Consider the following 17,703-nt stretch of genomic DNA (forward strand, 5'->3'; position numbering starts at 1 on the left):
TCTGGCCAGGGCAATCAGGCAAGAGAAAGAAATATAGAGTATTCAATAGGAAGAGAGGAAGTCAAATTGTCTCTGTTTGCAGATGACATGATTTTATATTTAGAAAACCCCATCTTCTCAGCCCAAAATCTCCTTAAGCTGATAAGCAACTTCAGCAAAGTCTGAGGATATAAAATCAATGTGAAAAATCAAGAGCATTTCTATACACCAATAATAGACAAACAGAGAGCCAAATCATGAGTGAACTCCCATTCACAATTGCTACAAAGAGAATAAAATACCCAAGAAAACAACTTGCAAGGAACGTGAAGGACTCTTCAAGGAGAACTACAAACAACTGCTCAAGGAAATAAGAGAGAACACAAACAAATGGAAAAACATTCCATCCTCCTGGATAGGAAGAATCAATATCATGAAAATGGCCATACTTTTCAAAGTAATTTATAGATTCAATGTTATCCTCATCAAGCTACCATTGACTTTCTTCACAGAATTAGAAAAAAAAAAACTACTTTAAATTTCATATGGAACCAACAAAGAGCCCACAGAGCCAAAACAATCCTATGCAAAAAGAACAAAGCTGGAGGCATCAGCTACCTGACTTCAAACTATTTTACAAGCCTACAGAAACCAAAACAGCGTGGTACTGGTACCAAAACAGACATATAGACCAATGGAACAGAACAGAGGCCTCAGAAATAACACCACACATCTACAACCATCCGATCTTTGACAAACCTGTCAAAAACAAGCAATGGGGGGCCAAGCACAGTGGCTCACACCTGTAATCCCAGCACTTTGGGAGGCTGAGGTGGGCGGATCATGAGGTCAGGAGATTGAGACCATCCTGGCTAACATGGTGAAACCCCATCTCTACTAAAAATACAAAACATTAGCCAGGTGTGGTGGCAGGTGCCTGTAGTCCCAGCTACTCAGGAGGCTGAGGCAGGAGAATGGCATGATCCCAGGAAGCAGAAGTTGCAGTGAGCCGAGATCGTACCAGTGCACTCCAGCCTGGGTGACAGAGTGATACTCCATCTCAAAACAAACAAACAGACAAGCAAACAAGTAATTAGGAAAGGATTCCCTATTTAATAAATGGTGTTGAGAAAACTGGCTAGCCATATACAGAAAATTGAAACCAGACCCCTTCTTTACACCTTATACAAAAATTAACTCAAGATGGATTAAAGACTTAAATGTAAAACCCAAAACCATAAAAACCCTAGAAGAAAACCTTGGCAATACCATTCAGGATGTAGGCCTGGGCAAAGAATTCATGACTAAAACACCAAAAGCAATGGCAGCAAAAGCCAAAACTGACAAATGGGATCTAATTAAACTAAAGAGCTTCTGCACAGCAAAAGAAACTATCATCATAGTGAATAGGTAACCTACAGAATGGGAGAAAATGTTTGCAATCTATCCATCTGACAAAGGGCTAATATCCAGGATCTACAAAGAACTTAAACAAATTTACAAGAAAACAACAATCCCATCAAAAAGTGGGCAAAAGATATAAACAGACACTTTTCAAAAGAAGACATTAATGTGGCCAAGAAACATATGAAAAAAGGCTCATCATCACTGGTCATTAGAGAAGTGGAAATCAAAACCACAATGAGATAGCATCTCATGCCAGTTAGAATGGCAATTATTAAAAAGACAGAAAACAACAGATGCTGGAGAGACAGTGGACAAATAGGAACACTTTTACACTGCTGGTGGGACTGTAAATTAGTTCAACCATTGTGGAAGATAGTGTGGCAATTCCTCAAGGATCTAAAACCAGAAATATCATTTGACCCAGCGATCCCATTACTGGGTATATACCCAAAGGATTATAAATCATTCTACTATAAAGACACATGCACAATGTATGTTTATTGCAGCAGTATTCACAAGAGCAAAGACTTGGAATCAACCCAAATCCCCATCAATGATAGACTGGATGAAGAAAATGTGGCACATATACACCATGGAATACTATGCAGCCATAAAAAAGGATGAGTTCATGTTCTTTGTGTGGACATGGATGAGGCTGGAAACCATCATTCTCAGCAAATTAACACAAGAACAGAAAACGAAACACTGCATATTCTTACTCATAAGTGGGAGTTGAACAATGAGAACACACAGGCATAGGGAGGGGAACATTACACACCAGGGCCTGTCAGGGGCTGGGGTGCTAGAGGAGCGATAGCATTAGAAGAAATACCTCATGTGGGTGACGGTTTGATGGGTGCAGCAAACCACCATAGCACATGTATACCTATGTAACAAACCTGCACATTCTGTACTTGTATCCCAGAACTTAAAGTATAATTTAGAAACCAAATTAATTAATTAAAATTAAAATTAGAATAAATAAATACTAAAATAAAAAAACACGATTATCTCTATAGATGCAAAAAAAGGCTTTTGATAAAATTCGACATCCCTTCATGTTAAAAATCCTCAATAAACTAAACATTGAAGGAAAATAGTTCAAAATATAAGAGCCATTTGTGACAAAGCCACAACCAACATCATACTGAATGGATAAAACCTGGAAGCCTTTCCCTTGAAAACTGGCACAAGAGAAGGATGTCCTCTCTCACTACTCACATTAAATATAGTATTGGAAGTCCTGATGAGAACAATCAGGCAAAAGAAAGAAAGAAAAAGCATCCAAATCGGAAGATAGAAAGTCAAACTATCCCTGTTTGCAGATTACATGATTCTTTATCTGGAAAACCCCAGAGTCTCCGCCCAAAAGCTCCTTGATCTGATAAACAACTTCAGCACAGTTTCAGGATACAAAATTAATGTATAAAAGTCAGTAACACTCCTATACATCAACAACATCCAAGCCAACAGCCAAATCAGAAATGCAATCCCATTCACAGATGCCAGAAAAAGAATACAATACCTAAGAATACAGCTAACCAGGGAGGTAAAAGAGCTCTACAATTAGAATTACAAAACACTGTTCAGAGAAATCAGAGATGACACAAACAAATAAAAAAAAATTACATGCTCACAGATAGGAAGAACCAATATCATTAAAATGGCCATACTGCCCAAAGCAATTTACAGATTCAATACTATTTCTATCAAACTGCCAATGACATTCTTCACAGAAGTAGAAAATACTACTTTAAAATTCATACGGAGCCAAAGAAAAAAAGAGTCCAAATAGCCAAAGCAATCCTAACCAAACAAAACAAAGCAGGAGGCATCACACTATTGGACTTCAAGCGATAATACAGGGCTACAGTAAACAAAACAGCACAGTACTGGTACAAAAACAGACACATAGGCCAACAGAACAGAATAAAGAACAGAGAAATAAGGTGGCACACCTATAACCATCTGATGTTTGACAAAGCTGACAAAAACAAGCAATGCATAAAGGACTCCTCATTCAATAAATTGTGCTGGAATAGATGGCTAGCCATATGCCAAAGACTGAAACTGGGCCCCGACTTTACATCACATACAAAAATCAACTCAAGATCGATTAAAGACTTAAATGTACAAGCTGAAACTATATAAACCTTGGAAGATAACCTAGGAAATACCATTCTGGACATCAGCCCTGGCAGAGATTTCATGATGTAGACACCAAAAGCAATTGCAACAAAAACAAAAACTGACAAATTGGATCTAATTAAATCTCAGAGCTTCTGCACATCAAAAGAAGCTATCAACTGAGTAAACGAGCAACCTCCAGAATGGGAGAAAATATGTTCAAACTAAGCATCTGACAAAGGTTCAATATCCAGAACTTATAAGGAACCTAAACTTACAAGCAAAAAACAAATAACCCCATTTAAAAGTGAGCAAAGGACATAAACAGACACTTTTAAAAGCAGACATATGTGTGACAAACAAGCATATGAAAACATGTTCAACATCACTAATAATTAGAGAAATGCAAATCAAAACCACCGGGAGATACCATCTCACACCAGTGAGAATGGTTAATATTAAAAAGTCTAAATATAGCAGATACGGGTGAGGTTGCAAAGAAAGGAGAACACTTACACAGTGCTGGTGACAGTGTAAATTAGTTCAACTACTGTGGAAAACAGTGTGGTGATTCTTCAAAGAACTTAAAACAGAATTACCATTTGGCCCAGCAATCCCATTATTGGTTATATACCCAAAGGAATATAAATTGTTCTTCCATAAAGACACATGCACATGTACATTCATCGCAGCACTATTCACAAGAGCAAAGACATGGAATCAACCTAAATCCCATCGATGGTAGAGTGCATAAAGAAAATGTGGTACGTATATACCAGGGAATAATATGCAGCCATAAAAAAGAATGAGACAATGTCCTTTGCCAGACCATGGATGGAGCTGGAGGGCATTATCCTAAGCAAACTAACACAGGAACATAAAACCAAATACCACATGTTCTCACTCATAAGTGGGAGCTGAACATTGAGTACACATGGACACAAAAAAGGGAACAATAGACACTGGGGCCTACTTGAGGGTGGAGGGTGGGAAGAGGGTGAGGATTGAAAAACTACCTGTTGAGTATCATACTTATTACCTGGGTGATGAAATAATCTGTACACCAAACCCTCATGATACATAATTTACCTATATAACAAACCTGAACATGTACCCCATTTTAAAAGGTTCCTCCACATCTTATCAGGGCTTGATAGATCATTTCTTTTTTTAGCACTGAATAGTGTTCCATTGTTTAGATGTACCACAGTTTATCTACTTACTGAGGAACATCTTGGTTGCATCCAAGTTTTGGCAATTATGAATAAAGCTGCTATTAATATGAATATCAATGTACAAAAAAAAAAAAAAAACAAAAGTCAGTGAGGTGTTTGGTGTGCTGGTACTCTCCCATTTAACAATCAGTTTGAACACCACAGATACACTGAGCTATAAATTTATATTCATTATACTTTTCTTTATGTGAGACCCATTTCAGAGCAACAGAAAGATTTAAAAGAATGAGAATACATGAAAAACAAAACACAAATTCAAGTCAGAAAACCAACTGAAAAACATAAATATCAGTTATTCTGTATAGCATTATTGAATCTATATGGAAATAGTCATCATAATAGGTGGCCTGTGCAGCATTATTAGTTTGATAATGTAATCATTAAAGAGATTTTCCATCTTCTTTTTTCATTAACTTACTGCTTTTCCCCTCCATGCCCATCCATGGTAGGGATGAGGTAGTCTGGTATATTATTAATGTTTTGAGATTATACCATGAATGAATGAATATATATATATATATTCTGATACAGATTAGAAAAAGGAAATATATCATTAGATGTTCCACTCTGAATAATAGAAGTATCTACAATCGGTAGCCGCCGCAGAGCCCACTGCCACCACCTCTGAGCAGAAGATGGCTGTGCCACTCATGTATGCCAATCTTGGTAAATCTGCCAGGGATGTCTTCACCAAGGGTTACGGATTTGGCTTAATAAAGCTTAATTTGAAATCAAATCTGAAAATGGATTGGAATTTACAAGCTCAGACTCTGCCAACGCTGAGACCACCAAAGTGACGGGCAGTCTGGAAACCAAGTACAGATGGACTGAGCATGGCCTGACGTTTACGGAGAAATGGAACACTGACAATACACTAGGCACTGAGATTACTGTGGAAGATCAGCTTGCACATGGACTGAAGCTGACCTTCAATTCATCCTTCTCACCTAACACTAGGAAAAAAAAAAAAAAGCTAAAATCAAGACAGGGTACAAGTGGGAACACATTAATCTGGGCTGCGACATGGATTTCGATATTGCTGGGCCTTCCATCCAGTATGTTCTGGTGCTAGGTTACAAGGCTAGCCAACTACCAGATGAATTTTGAGACTACAAAGTCCCGAGTTACTCAGAGCAATTTTGCAGTTGGCTACAAGATTGATGAATTCTGGCTTCACACTAATGTCTGACAGAACAGAGTTTGCTGGCTCCATTTACCAGAAGGTGAACAAGAAGTTGGAGACCGCTGTCAGTCTCATCTGGACAGCAGGAAACAGTAACACGCTTCAGAATAACAGCCAAGCTTCAGATTGACCCTGATGCCTGATTCTCAGCTGAAGTGAACAACTCCAGCCTGACAGGTTCAGGATACACTCAGACCCTAAAGCCAGGTATCAAACTGACATTGTCAGCTCTTCTGGATGTCAAGAAGGTCAATCCTGGTGGCCCCAAGCTTGGTCTAGGACTGGAATTTCAAGCATAAATGAATACTATACAATTGTTTAATTTTAAACTATTTTGCAGCATAGCTACCTTCAGAATTTGATGTATCTTTTAATGTTGCATGTCTGGGATGCAAGTATTGTTAAATATGTTAGACCTCCAGGTTCAAGATGATTCAGCTTTAAGATGTTACCCTTTCAGAAGTGTAGAAGAAACCCATTTCCAAAAAAGGTCCTTTCAGTGGTAGACTTCAGGGAAACTTGGTGGCCCTTTTGAGATGCCAGTTTTCTTTTTTATCTAGAAATGGCTGCAAGTGGAAGCTGATAATATGTAGGCACTTTATAAATTCATATTGAGTAAATGAATGAAATTGTGATATCCTGATAATCAAACTTTGGTTTCCTAACCCTGATTGATGAGAGGCTCACTCTCATCAATGATGAGAGTGCTTGATGGTGTGTACAAACTCACCTGAATGGGACTTTTTTCAACAGATCTTCATGATCTGTTCTCACCCCAGTTCATCGTCACCTCTTTTACACCAAAAGGTCTGTGGGGTATGATCACTGTTTCTTTTGTGCCATTTTGGGGTGGAGAGGGTGGATGTGATGAAGCCAGTAATTCAGGACTTATTCCTTCTCGTGTTGTGCTTTTTTGCCCTTGCACCAAAGTATGAAATAGCTTCCAGGAGCTCCAGCTATAGGTTTAGAAGAGTCTGTGTGATTGTAATCACATGGTAACAACACTCAGAATCTAAATTGGACTTCTGTTGTATTCTCACCACTCAATTTGTTTTTTAGCAGTTAATGGGTACATTTTAGAGTCTTCCATTTTGTGTGGAAATAGATCCTCCTCTTCAAATGCTATAATTAACATCACTTTAAAAAATTTTGAATAAAATATTGAAACCTCAAAAAAAATGAAGTATCTACAATCACCAGCCCAGAGGAGATCAGAAATGAGTGAAGCCAAGCCTCAGAAACAAAGATCCAGTAAGTCATGTCAGAATAAAAACCAAAAACTGACCATAGTTTTGTCTGGAAAGATGGGACAAACGTTGGACACAGGGATCTTGAGAAAAAGCAAAAGATGAAAAAGGAAACGAGGGAAGGAGACTACAAAAAATCCATTTCCAGAAGTTATCTGATTTTGACCATGAACTTAAAAGTGATATATGAGAGAAACAAATAAACATTGAATAATACTGAATAACGGCCACAGGTGCCCAATGAGTTTGTTATCAGATGATGAGTTTGTTATTAGACACAGGAAAATAGATTATCTCTAAAAGAGTAGAAAATCTCCCAGACACCGCATAGCATAATGAATGAATGAAAATTTTGTTTCATGACAAATTAATGACTGATTAATTTCATTATTAAATCTTAATTTTTTGTTTCATCTTACCAAGGAATAGAGTGATTTTCCAAGTTGAGATGTAATTACAAAATTAATATTTTGTAGAAGTTACATTATTTCAGGAAAGTAAGCCAGTGTGAGCCTTCAGAAAGGCAGTAAATCAAAACCTCTATTGCTGTAAAAACAAAATTACATAAAAGCCTGGTGAAATACAATGAAAGTTGAACAGAGCACTGAAGTGACACCGAGCAATGAGAATAATCAAGGAACCTTTTTAGCAGAGACAAAAATGGACCTCATAGGAGATCTCCAGGCTATTTTCCTTTGCTAGCCTGACCATGTGACTCAACTGACATTTTTGCCAACATTATATGACTCTGGGTATGTTTCTTGCAGGCTGCTAAGTGTTGCCAGGCACCTATGCCAATGCAAATTTGGCATTTTCTCTGACATCGCTGTAACCCAGTTTGTTGATTCCAACAATGAAGGAAGGTGAGTGACAGAGCATGAAAGCAGGCATAAATTCTGGGGACAAAATGGCTCCCCAACGTACCTGAGGCCTTAGTCCCAAGGTCCACTGCTCTGAGCTGGGAGCATACATTTTCATATTGGGAACATTAAGAGATAGAAGCAAGAAGAGGAAAATGACATGGTGAGCCTCCTTACAGTTAAGCCCCTATGGGGCATTTTCTTTTCTTTTCTTTTTTCTCTTCTTTTCTTTTCTTTTCTTTACTTTTTTTTTTTTTTTTTTTGCATTTTTTTTATACTTTAAGTTCTAGGGTACATGTGCACAACGTGCGGGTTTGTTACATATGTATACATGTGCCATGTTGGTGTGCTGCACCCATTAACTCGTCATTTACATTAGGTATATCTCCTAATGCTATCTCTCCTCCCTCCCCCCACCCCATGACAGGCCTGGTGTGTGATGCTCCCCACCCTGTGTCCAAGTGTTCTCATTGTTCAATTCCCACCTGTGAGTGAGAACATATGGTGTTTGGTTTTCTGTCCTTGGGACAGTTTGCTCAGAATGATGGCTCCAGATTCATCCATGTCCCTACAAAGGACATGAATTCATCCTTTTTATGGCTCCATAGTATTCCATGGTGTATATGTGCCACATTTTCTTAATCCAGTCTATCACTGATGGATATTTGGGTTGTGTCCAAGTCTTTGCTATTGTGAATAGTGCCGCAATAAATATACGTGTGCATGTTGTCTTTATAGCAGCATGATTTATAGTCTTTTGGGCATATATCTAGTAATGGGATGGCTGGGTCAAATGGTATTTCTAGTTCTAGATCCTTGAGAAATCACCACACTGTCTTCCACAATGGTCAAACTAGTTTACACTCCCACCAACAGTGCAAAAGCATTTCTATTTCTCCACATCCTCTCCAGCACCTGTTGTTTCCTGACTTTTTAATGATCGCCATTCTAACTGGTGTGAGATGGTATCTCATTGTGGTTTTGATTTGCATTTCTCTGATGGCCAGTGATGATGAGCATTTTTTCATGTGTCTGTTGGCTGCATAAATGTCTTCTTTTGAGAAGTGTCTGTTCATATCCTTTGCCCACTTTTTGATGGTGTCGTTTGATTTTCCTTGTAAATTTGTTTAAGTTCTTTGTAGATTCTGGATATTAGCCTTTTGTCAGATGGATAGATTGCAAAAATGTTCTCCCATTCTGTAGGTTGCCTGTTCACTCTGATGGTAGTTTCTTTTGCTGTGCAGAAGCTCTTTAGTTTAATTAGATCCCTATGGGGCATTTTCAAGTCTAGAGAATCCTCACTGCATGGCCCATGAAGTCAAACTCCTTTATGCTATTTCTTAAATTTGTCATTATCTTCGCTGCTCCCTGGGATTCAAACTATGGAATATTTTATGATCAATTAATTTTTAAACCATAAAAGACAAATCATGAATTAGCAAGAGAATACACAAAGTAGCCTGTGCATATACAACTATATAAAATATATATAATAAAGAATAAAATAGTATGAAAAGAAACCTCATCTAAGAATAGTTTAAAAGGAAAAGTGATTTAAAGAACAGCAGACTAGAAGGAAGTTCACAAAGTCCTTGGGGTCTTGGACAAACAGATCAAGCCTATACTTTCAGGAACAATACCAACAATTCTACCTAACAGGACTGGGCTGATGAAAAAACAACCACAACATCTACTGGTGCTGCCAAACACTAAATTCCAAAATTTTATAAGTAAGAGTGAATGATGCTAGCATAATGCATTTCTGAATAAGAATCCAATCTTGCAACCACTATAGCCTTGAAAGTTGGATGCTTTTGAAACCAGTATACGCCCAGGAAACGGAAGCTCCCTATAAAGCCTGTTATCACATGCTGTTCACATCCAAAATTAAATCCCGGGGAGATTGGCCAGATTGGCAGAGTTTAGTACACAAGTCTGAGCCTTGGCTGCAAGGATGGTTGGGAAACTGTATTTCAATCTTTTTTTAGGGTTGGATTTATATTTGTCCCAAACATAGAAAAGCTATTCAGAAGACGACAAGCAGCCTCGAATTTCACAATTTTACACCATTGATAGTATTAGGGTTGTGCAATTATTCGTTTTAATATAAATTCTGAAATGCTTCCTTTAATTATTTTCCCAATACAGTGAAAATTGCTCAAAATTACATGGTAATAGTTTTTTTTTTTTTTTTTTTTTGAGACGGCGTCTCGCTCTGTCGCCCAGGCTGGAGTGCAGTGGCGCGATCTCGGCTCACTGCAAGCTCCGCCTCCCGGGTTCACGCCATTCTCCCGCCTCAGCCTCCGAGTAGCTGGGACTACAGGCGCCCGCCACCACGCCCTGCTAGTTTTTTGTATTTTTTTTTTAGTAGAGACGGGGTTTCACCATGTTAGCCAGGATGGTCTTGATCTCCTGACCTCGTGATCCACCCGCCTCGGCCTCCCAAAGTGCTGGGATTACAGGCTTGAGCCACCGCGCCCAGCCGGTAATAGTTTTATTAAAAGATGTATTTTTCAACTTAACACTTTCTTATAAAGTTGTGCAAACATTCACCATATAACCCAGCAATTCCACTCCCAGTTATTCACCTGAGAGAAATGAGAACTTACGTTCACACAAAAAACTTGTACACAAATTTTCATAGCAGCTTTATTTGTGACAGTTAAAAGCTGGAAATAACCTCAATATCCTCCAATGGGTGAATGGATAAACAAACTGTGTATGTCCACATGATAGAATATTACTCAGCAGTAAAAAAGAACTATTGATACACTCAAAAACTTGGATGAATCTCAAAGACATTATGTTGAGTGAAAGAAACCAGTCTCAAAAGATTACATACTGTATGATTTCATTGATTTGACATTCTCAAAAAAACAAAACCATAGTGATAAGAAAGACATCAGTGGTTTCCAGGACTAATGGGTGGGGTAAGGCTGTAACTACAAGGGGACAACGCAAAGGAGTTTTGGGGGTTGATAGAACTGTTTTATGTCCTGATAGTTGTGATGGTTACATAATGTATGCACAAATCTACCCAAAAATGTGACCAAGCACTAACAGGAAAGAAAAGCAAAATTTACTGTATGATATTTTGTAATGTAAAAATTAAAAATAATACAGATTTTTATGGTAGAAATGTAAGTACTGCAAGAATTCAGAAAGAAGAGACTGGCTTGGACAAGACCTGAGGGGGAAAAGCATTTTAAGGGCTCCCTCACCATATACAGAGGGACACTGCGTCAAGGATAAAGAACAAGTACTAAGTCATCAGAGCACTGGGAGGACCACAGAGTGAGCAACAGAATGATCAATTTTTTTATTAAAGGCTTCTAGATAGGAAAAATAAAAGGTTGAAGAAATAATTTTGAAAAACTTAGCAGAACTGCTCATAACCCAGATTTACAAGAGATGGAACGAGAGGAGTCCAGCTCCTACTTAAAGACCTATGTGTGATTTTTCAGACCTGATCACAGGCAATGGTTTCACCTGGCAGATTTCTTGGGAGAAAACTGCTGTCCCCACACCAAACTTGGTGCACAACCAGTGCTCTGCAGTCCCTGAAGAGGGGTGCAGGCTGACCATGCTCTTTCACATATTTACAGTTTTTGACTAATGCCCAAATTCTTAAGTCTCTTTATCTGAGACCCTGGGCAGAGGTCCTCTTCAGGCACTTCTGCTAAGACCTCCTTATAGGGGGAGAAGGAAGAAACCTGAAGAAACTTTTCCCCACTCTGACTCTGTTCCTATTATTTTTCCATTCTAAGCCCCATCCCCCTGTTCTCCACCCCTTCCACTTCAGAATCCGTCAAACTGTAGAAGCCTTTTGAGCTACAGTGAGACAATCCCAATGTCTGAGCTGATCCACATGACCCTTGACTAGTGTGCCATTCAATGGGGGAAAATGGAACAGGTGGACCGAGCATTTTCTCCAGTGTTAACCTCTTGCTTATACCATTGCAGTAAATGAGTAAAGACTTAACTCTCATTTTTGGCTTCTTGCTTTAATCTGCTACCGTAAAGCTCAGCTGTCTCTCACCTAGGACCTAACAGGACACAGAAAATAGGAGAAGGTTGCCAGCACCCAGAAGGATACAAGTACCCAAATTTGTGCCAGGGCCTCAAGAACCAGCAGAAATCCCAATGCTGGGCAAAATAAACAAACAGTAGCCATGGTTGAAGCCAAGGACATGCTGCTCCTTTCTGAGAACACACAGTGTTTCTGTATTCACAGGTCTCATGATGCAGATGCATCCGGTGCCAGGGCAGATTCTGCAGCAAATAATGGAGTCAGTGAGAATAGGAAATAATAATACGAAAAATTATATTACTGAGTCATTATAAGATACATATTAGTGCAACACTTTATTTTTATATCAAGTATACAAGCATCAACTTATTTAATTCTCATAAAATCACTCAATATTATTCTTACCTCGATTTTTACAATATGGAATTTGAGGCATCAGAGTGATAACAGGATATTAGGACTTGCTCAAGATAATAAACCTTCTGATCACTGAAGCTCAAACACAAACCAGGACTTGAAATTTTTTTCCAATTTAGCATAGCTTTGGGTCTCTTAGGTTAGAAGCCCCAGTCAGGATATCTGGGGTCTCCAGGTCAGGAATACACTTCCCTACTTTCCATCTTCACTCACCTTTAAAGGTCACAAAAGTGAAGTTCTTGACTTCTAAGTACACTGTAATGTAAGAGATAGAAGATGCTTTTCCTTTATCTCTATATTTAATTTTTTATTGTGTACTATTTATCATAATTTGGACCATATTAATGTTGTTTTAATTTTACTAATTATTTTATAATGCTATTTCTGTTTAGTGCTAAATTGTTAGCACTTCAATATTTATAAACTAATGAAATACAAATGTATGTTTTTGTCTATTTTGTTTTAGAGAAATGTGCTAGGATAATGCAAATGTTTCCCAAGTTCAGATATTTGAAAGGCCTCTCTAAACCCCGCAGGGAATACTAAGACATTTAAAGGCAAAGGATATGGGGCAGCAAGAGAAAGAGCGTATAAACGAGCATTGGAGTCCGAGAGAAAATGGTGCAGAAGTTCCCAGGGTTCTCATTCACACAGAGAGGTACTCTGTTTCCAGATGAACCACTAAGATCTGTGCAAGAAGTCCTAGCTTCAGGAAAGCATAACACAGAAGTTCCCAGCGAGGTTGTTATGCCCCACTGGGCACATATTTGAGCCAGTTTATGACACTTATAAATCATCAACAAACAAACTGGCCTGGGGAGTTTCTGAAATCATAAATCCCACTGCCCTTACCTTGACTAAGAGCCAAAAGCAGGCATCCAGGAGCCTCCAGAGAGAAAGTCAGAGATTTTTTCGATTCAGCTATAAGTCAGGTAATCCCCTTACAGTTCAACAGTTCACCCTCTGACTCTTGGGCAAGGCTGCTTTTTTTTTTTTTTGAGACAGTGTCTCGCTCTGTTGCCCAGGCTGGAGTACAGTGGCGTGATCTCGGCTCACTGCAAGCTCCACCTCCCAGGTTCATGCCATTCTCCTGCCTCAGCCTCCCGAATAGCTGGGACTACAGGCGCCCGCCACCACGCCTGGCTAATTTTTTATATTTTTAGTAGAAACAGGGTTTCACTGTGTTAGCCAGGATGGTCTCTATCTCCTGACCTCATGATCCGCCAGCCTTGGCCTCCCAAAGTGCTGGGATTACAGGCATGAGCCACCGTGCCCAGCCTGGTGGGCACTCCTCCTCATCACTCCTCCTTCTGCATCTTTGGCAACATTTAGAAGACAAAAAAAGCAAAGGAATAACTGCCAAAACTCTAATTAATTTGTATCATCAGACAAGGGTTAAGTAAATCAGTCAAATTAATTTTGCCAGTAACGTATTACACCAAGTAGTGACATTATATGTTGAACGAAGATTATTATAATATAAATCAGTAATCTTGCCAATGACACCAATATTACACCAAAAAGTTGTTGTATTATGAGTTAAACTAAGATCATTGTAAAATAAATCAGTCCAAATTACAACAGTACTTTCTCAACCTTCCCTACAAAGTGGCGCTTGTCCATATACCAAATGCTATCATGGATTAGTGTATGAATCAAGGGCTAAGTTCAAGTTAATCTTGGATTCCAAATTTCTTATGGGCCTCATCATATACCCTGTTTCATTCTGTCTTTCCCAAGATAATGTCATATGAGTAATAATTACCTCCAATTACATTTTAGTTTGAGCGTCCATACAACTTCCCATAGGCATGCTCAGCAGATGTTCCGGTTACACACTGTGTGTGAGTAAGCCCCCAAGTAACCTCTAAACTGTCTGTCTTAGTCATCTCTGGTTACCATTACAAAATGTCATAGACTGGGTGACTTAAACAACAGAAATTTATTTTCTCATAATTCTGGAGACTGGAAGTTCAATATTGGAATGCCAGCATGGTGGGCTCTAGTGAGGGTTCTTATCCTGACTTGTAGACTACCACCTTCTTCCTGTGTCTTCACATAATGGAGACAGAAAGCAAACTCTCTGTTGTCTCTTTTTACAAGGGTCATAATCTGATCACAAGGACCCCATACTAGGACCTCACCTAGACCTAATTAATCCCAAAGGTCCTATTTTTAAATGCCATTACATTGGGTGACAGGGGTTCATTCAACAATGAATTTTTGGGGATGCAACTAAGTCCACAGCATTGGCATTAGTTTCCATTCACCAAAACATGGTTTATAGGCACATGATACTATGACAAGTTAGGCACAGCAGATATTTTATCTGGGAAACTTTTTCAACTAAGCTAATAGTAACATAGTGATCTGTGACTCTGTTGTTAAAGTCCTTTGTGCACATCCATGGGACAAAATTTCCCACATGCTACATCTCAAAAGGAATCCTCTATAATAGATATAACCCACAAAACAGGAGCGAAAAGACAAAGTTACATTAGGTTTATTCCAGGTGTTCACTCACAAGATGTTGTTAATATCATCAAGATACATCATGGAGATGAATCCAGATTGAATGCCTTTATTTTCACTGGGGCCTATCCTGAACCTCCTGCTTCAAACTAAGAAGAGGGTTTCTGCAGAAAAACAGCTCCACCTTTATGGTTATCTATAAATATAGCTAAGAGATAATATTCTCTTGCTCCCAACCTCTCACAAAGCACCAAGGTAACATTAGCTTTTTCTTTTGCATTATATATTGATTGAATTCCTTTTCATCAACAGTCTTTCCTCTTTCTTTCCATTTGACATTAATTTTCACCCTCTTCAGACCGTCTTCTCAGGATAGGACCATAGAGCTAGGTATGAGTCTGACCAGTGCTTCCCCTTTGTCCACTCTCAGTCAAATGGAATAGGGCTGAATCAGCACAAGCTTAAAAGATTATCTTGGGACCCCCAAATAGCCAAAACAATCTCAAAAAAGAACAAAGTTGAAGGACTTAGGCTACCTGATCTCAAAACTTATTAGGAAGTTCCAGTAATCAAAATAGTGTAGTACTGGCATGAAGTCAGACATATAAACCAATGGAATAGAATAGACAGCTCAGAAATCAATGCTCCTGTATAAGGTTGAATGATTTTCAATAAGGGTGCCAAGACTACTCAATAGGGAAAGGACAGCTTTTTAACAAATAGTGCTGGGAAAACGATATCCACATACAAAAGAATAAAGTTGGACTCCTACCCTACACCATATACAAAGTTTAACTCAAAAAGGATTAAAGACTTAAGTGTAAGAGGTAAAACTATACAACTCTTAAAAAAATATGTAAAAACTTCATGGCATGAGATTTGGTAACGATTTCTTGGACATAACACCAAAATATGGGGAGCAAAAGAAAACATAGATAAACTGAAGTTTATCAAAATCAAAAGTTGCTTTCATCAAAGGACACTATAAACAGAGTGAAAAGGTACCCAACAGAACGCAAGAAAATATTTTTAAATCATATATCTGATAAGAGATTAATATCCAGAATATGCAAAGAATTCCTAAAACTCAACTACAATAAAGCAACCCAATTGAAAAAAAAAAGATCAAAGGCTTGAATAAACACTTTTCCAAAGATATACAAATGGCCAATAAGCACATGAAAAGATGCTAAACATCACTAATCTTTAGGGAAATAAAAATCAAAACCACAATGAGACACCACTTTGTACCCATTAGGATGGCTTTATAAGAAAAACAGAAAATAACAAGTGTTAGAGATGATGTGGAGATACTGGAACCCCCTGCACTGTTGGTCTATGCAGCTGCTATAGAAGAGAGTGTGGTGGTTTCTCAAAACATTAAAAAAAGAACTACTCTATGATTCAGTAATTTCATTTCTATATAATACCCAAAATAATTATAAGTAGGGTCTGAAAGATATATTTATACACCTATATTCATAGCAGCATTATTCACAATAACCAAAGGGTGAAAACAACCCAAGTGTCCATCAGCAAATGAATGGATAAACAAAATGTATCTACATCCAATGCAATAAAGAATGAAAATTCTAAAAATAATGAAATTCTGAAATGCTACAACATGGATGGATATTAAAGGTATTATCCTAAGTAAAATAAGCTAGATGCAAATATTGTATGACTCCATTTATATGAGCTTCCTATAGTAGTCAAATTCATAAAGACAAAGCAAGATGCCTTTAAGATGGCTGACTACAGGCCCCCAGTACTAACCTGCTCCACAAAAAAGGACTAAAACAGTGAGTAGATAAGCACATCTCTAATAAAGCATCTCAGAGAAACAATGGCATTCAGAAAGGAAGTTGACAGGGAACTTCTGAGGCACAGAAGGAGAGGAAAACAAAACAGTCATCCCAGCCAGGATTGCCTCAAAGCCAAGAGGAACTTCCCATTGTGAGGAAAAGATAAGTAAGAGATTGCAGTGGTCTAAATTCCCACTTGGAGACTCCTGCAATCCTAGCCATGGGAGAGCCCCTCAGCCCTCATGGGCCCTGAGACCAGTATAGGGAGCTACCTGGAGTCCATATGACAGCACTAATCCAGAAAGTGAGGTTGCACTGGGTCCCACACACCGCCCAAAATCCAAGCAGCTACAGCAAAGTGCCATTTTGAAAGCCCAACCCCTGCTAGACTACATTGTGCCCTGTGCCCTGGGGCCCAATAGCCTTTGCATCTCCACATCCCTGAAGCCCCATGGACATTCCCCATGTCCACCCAGAGGACTATAGCATCGTTATGCCAGCTAGACCCAGCAGTTCAGCTGAATCTCCAGCAATCTAGCTCATGCAATGTCCTACACTCCAGGGAACATATGGAGCAGCACATCAGGGAGGCTGTCCCTGGAACAAAGGGAGCCTGAGTGTATACTCCCCAGAGCCTGAGAGCTACCCACCTGGGGCTGCTGCCACCGACAGCAACCCTGTCCCCTCCAGCAGCATGGTACCACTTACCTGCCTGTGCCTTTAGGGGACCTGAAAACAGGCCTGCACCCCCCATTACTGCCAGTACCCAAGTGTGCCACTCAGGGCCAGAGAACAGGGCTACCATGGCCCCCACCAGCACACACCCACATGTGCCCCATGGGGGCCCAAGTTTTGGCCCACCATCACTACTGCCACTGCCAACACCATGTACGCTATCCAGGAGCTTGAGGACCCACCCACCTGGTCTGCTGCTGTCACCA

General features: G+C 39.1%; 1 pseudogene; it reads left to right on the plus strand.

Moving 5' to 3' along the window:
* The first annotated feature begins 5,383 nt into the window (after positions 1-5,383).
* LOC104670552 lies at positions 5,384-6,230 on the plus strand (annotated as a pseudogene).
* Positions 6,231-17,703: the final 11,473 nt, after the last annotated feature.

Source organism: Rhinopithecus roxellana, chromosome 10 (assembly GCF_007565055.1).
Source record: "Rhinopithecus roxellana isolate Shanxi Qingling chromosome 10, ASM756505v1, whole genome shotgun sequence".
NCBI classification, from domain to species: domain Eukaryota; kingdom Metazoa; phylum Chordata; class Mammalia; order Primates; family Cercopithecidae; genus Rhinopithecus; species Rhinopithecus roxellana.